The following is a 4127-nucleotide window of genomic DNA, read 5'->3' on the forward strand; positions in this document are numbered from 1 at the left end:
ACAGGATTATAAGGCAAATCTCCTTCTCTCTTCTTGGTTTCTCATCTATAAAAATAAAAATCAGTACCTGGTTTAATTCTCAGAAAGAAGGGAGTAAGTATTTATATAATACTTTCTTGCTGTTGTTCACTTGTTCAGTCATGTCTAGCTCTCTGTGCCCCCATGGATTTTATCCAGGTGGTTTTCTTGGCAAAGATTTTGGAGTGGCTTGCTATTTCCTTCTCTAGTGTGTTCCCATTTTATGGATGGAGAACTGAGGCAAATAGGAGTTAAGTGGCTTGCCTAGGGTCTCACAATGTCTGAGGCCAGATTTGAATTCAGATCTTCCTGATTCCAGACTCAGTGTTCTATCTAGCTGTCCTTTTATATAGCATATATTATGTGTCAAACTCTGTCTACTGCACCATGACCAGCTACCTCTGATGAGGCGAAAGAATGAGAATCAAAGAAGAGAACAAATTAGTAGTGCTTTGACTGTATGTTAAACTCTTGATGAATAATATTTTTGCTTATAATCACAACAGCCTGATATCTTTTCTGTTTGACCTCTTGAAATTAGCTGTCCTCCATCAAGCTCCAATGACTGTAAAGTATATCAAACTTGTGCAAAAGGGGCCAATGCCAGAGGAAGATGTTCCCTTTTTGTGGATGGATATCATCATCACCACATATAAAAATACATTCTTTTACTCTTCTGCTCCCAAGCCCTCAGTGACTCCCTACTGCCTACAGGGGAAAGTTCAGGCTCCTCAACCTGATGTTTAAGGTCTTCCCTTGGTTTCCCTACTCAACCACATGCCAATGGTCTTAAACTCAATTCTCTATCCAAAATGGAAGACACATTATATGACCCTGGACAAGTCACAACCCTATTTGCCTCAATTTCCTCCTCTGTAAAATGAACTGGAGAAGGAAATGGCAAACCACTCCAGTATCTTGGCCAAGAAGACCCCCAAAAAGGTCACAAAGAGTGACTCAACTGTAAAGACTGAACAACAAAGAAGTTCACTGATTTATTTTATGAGAGCTCATCAAAGTTCATTTCATATTTTCACTTTTAAGGATATTTAAATATTGTGTTATCTGCGACATGAGTCCAAACAACTCATATAAGAACTTTCTGGAATATAGGTCTATAGGGTGATGGGCCTGTTGGCCTAAAAACTCCAAATATAACCTCAACTGATTGATGCTTTTGAAAACCCCATACCTATTTTGGGGCTTTTCTGAATTCAGACTTCCCAATGGAATTCTCTAGGTATCATAGAAATTGTAGAAATAATGGTAGGGCAGAGACCCAGAGGATTTTGGTTTATCCTATGGAAATGTTTTTCCTCCACTATTGATTATCATACAATATTTTTATTACTATATACAGTGTTCTCCTGATTCTGCTCACTTTACTTTACATCAGTTCATGTAAGTCTTCCCAGATTTTTCTGAACTTGTCCTGTTTATCATTTCTTATGGCACAATAGTATTCCATTGCAAACATATACCACAACTTATTCAGTCATTCCCCAGTTGATGGACACCCCCCCTCCCCGTTTCCAAATCTTTGCCACTACAAACAGAATTTCTTTTTTCTCTTGTTTTTTTTATTTGTTGTTTTTTTTTGTTTTTCCATTCAAACAGCATTGAAGATACAGAAAATTAAAAAGGAAACATTTTCTGCTGTCATCTAGCATTTATTACCCCTGGGGTCAGAGGAAAAATATGTACAATAACAAGGATACACAAAATATATACAACATAAATATGATATAATTGGTTTGGGGATGGGAGGTAGGTCCAAGAATCTTACTTTAAGTAAGTGAATCATTTTATCGCTCTTAAATTTTGTTATATTATGCATAAAATTAGATCATGACAATATATGTCCTCTGAGAACCCTTCCAAAACTTTATGAGACACAGATTTGTGGAAGAGAATGTCTGAAGTCTATTTAAGGATAAATATTTATTCCATGATCTCACTCAATTAGGGACAGATCACGAGAGAACTATCATTTGTCAGGTCTTTTGTAAAAAGAGAGAAGATAGGGCAAAAGGGTCCTGAGAAGGAAATTAGAAAGGTGAAAATGAGGGACCTTTCTTTAACATTGTAAAATGATATTTCCCCATGTTCACAGTCAAGGAAAACACCCACCATGGTCACAGTTCTGGCAATATTTCACATCAGCTTCAGAAGAAACATAGTACTTGTATATGGTATAAAGATTTTGACTCTGTACAGCCATAAGCACAAAGAATTCTTCAGCTAAATTTTGTCCTTTAATGCCAACACCCCATCCAGTGTTGCTTGGAACCTCTACTTCCCAGTAGAATCTGCCTGAAATGAAGGATTGAACAGCAAAAACTTGGGCAAAATTGCTGAATCCCTCACTGTTGTTGAACACTTCGAGCTGGGCACCTCCATATCTTGCACTCTTCAGATCTTCAGAGATGATGAGACCTGGACTAGCTGTGTTATCATCCAGAGTGATATCCGTTTTGAATTTTAAAAGCATTTCTGTAATTCCAGGGATGGGACAGACAATCGAGCTTATGGCAAACATATCTATTTCTTCTTGGAGCAGAAATTCATTCCTGCTTAATACTCCCTTTATATCTTGGAGCAAATTCGCATCTGGTTTCCTGCACTCTTCATCTATCTCAGTGATTCTCTTACTTAATTCTTGACCCTGATGGGACAGTCTCCTTATTTTCTTCTTTAGGCCTTCCAAATTGGCCTCTCCTTGCCCCTGCACAACTGATAGACACTCAGCTTCTTCCTCTCCCAAGAAAATGTGTAGTTTCTGGAATTCTGAAGAAATATTTCCCTTTTGAATTTTTACCTCCTCCTCCAACACTGGCAAACTCAACTTCTCGTTGACCATTTGTTGTTCTACATTCTTCAATTGTCTCAAATCTGTCAGAGTTTCTTGAAGCTTTTCACTGACATCCTGAGCAGCTTCATTTATGCAGTGGAGGGCATGAGCCTTATGTTTCTGGGACTCAGAAAAGGAAAAAGCAAGAAAGATTTTGGTCATTCTCACAGAACAACTTCTGCTCTTTCTGATTGCTATATCCTTCAGGGTTCTGAAAACAATGGAGTCTTGGTTTTTTGGCAATGGCTGCCAGCTTCCCAAGACGCACATTGGCTCTGAAATCCCTCAGCTGAGAGACAACACTGCACTCTGGACAGGAGAAAGAGGTTGAGCCTTCCTGCAAGCTGCTGAAGAGACAACTATGGCAAAAAATGTGGCCACACTCAATGGACATTGGGTTGGTGAAATACTCCTTGCAGACGGAGCAAATGAGCTCTTTTTGGACATCTTGAATAAGCTCTGAACAAAAGGCCATATTTTTTCCTTTTTCTTCTGGGATATTTGCTTCAGTCTCACAACTCTGCCTTAACTCTGCTTTTAGCATCAAGAAACTATGAATCTAGTATATTCCTGGACTTTTATATAGCTTGGCATTCTGAAGCACCTCCTTCCCTCAAGGTGTAAATTCTCTTGATTTCCCCCTTGATTCTCAGGTATTCCCCTCCTTCCTTCAAGGTGTGAATTCTCCTGGTTTCTCCTTGAATGTGAAGCATGTTCGTTCTTAGAGAATTTTGGAGATTCTCTTGAGTTCTGTGTTTGGACTTCAAATTTTCTGTTTAAGTCCAGTTTTTTCTTTATGAATGCCTGGAAGTCATCTTCAATTTTATTAAATGACCATACAAGAATATAGTTAGTTTTGCTGGGTAGTTGATTTTTGGTTGTAAACCCAGTTCCCTTGCTTTCTGAAATATTATATTCCATGCCTTCCAGTCCTTCAGTGTAGATGCAGCCAGATCCTGTGCTATCCTAACTGTGGTTCCCTAGTATCTGAATGACTTCTTCTTAGCAGCTTCTAATACTTTTTTCCTTGGTCTGGTAGTTCTTGAATTTGGCTATAATACTCCTGGGAGTTGTCAGTTGTGGATTAAATGTAGCAGTTGATCTGTGAATTCTTTCAATCTCTACTTTTCCCTCTTGTTTGAGGATGTCAGAGCAGTTTTTCTTAGGTAATTTCCAATAGGATGATGGCTAGGCTTTTTCTTTTGTCATGATGTTCCAGTAGTCAATAATTCTTAAATTGTCTCTCTGCAATCTGTTT

At 38.4% G+C, this 4127-nt stretch overlaps 1 pseudogene; it reads right to left on the reverse strand.

Moving 5' to 3' along the window:
* Positions 1-1980: 1980 nt before the first annotated feature.
* On the reverse strand, positions 1981-3344 carry LOC123238787 (annotated as a pseudogene).
* Positions 3345-4127: the final 783 nt, after the last annotated feature.

Source organism: Gracilinanus agilis, chromosome 3 (genome assembly GCF_016433145.1).
Source record: "Gracilinanus agilis isolate LMUSP501 chromosome 3, AgileGrace, whole genome shotgun sequence".
Taxonomy (NCBI): domain Eukaryota; kingdom Metazoa; phylum Chordata; class Mammalia; order Didelphimorphia; family Didelphidae; genus Gracilinanus; species Gracilinanus agilis.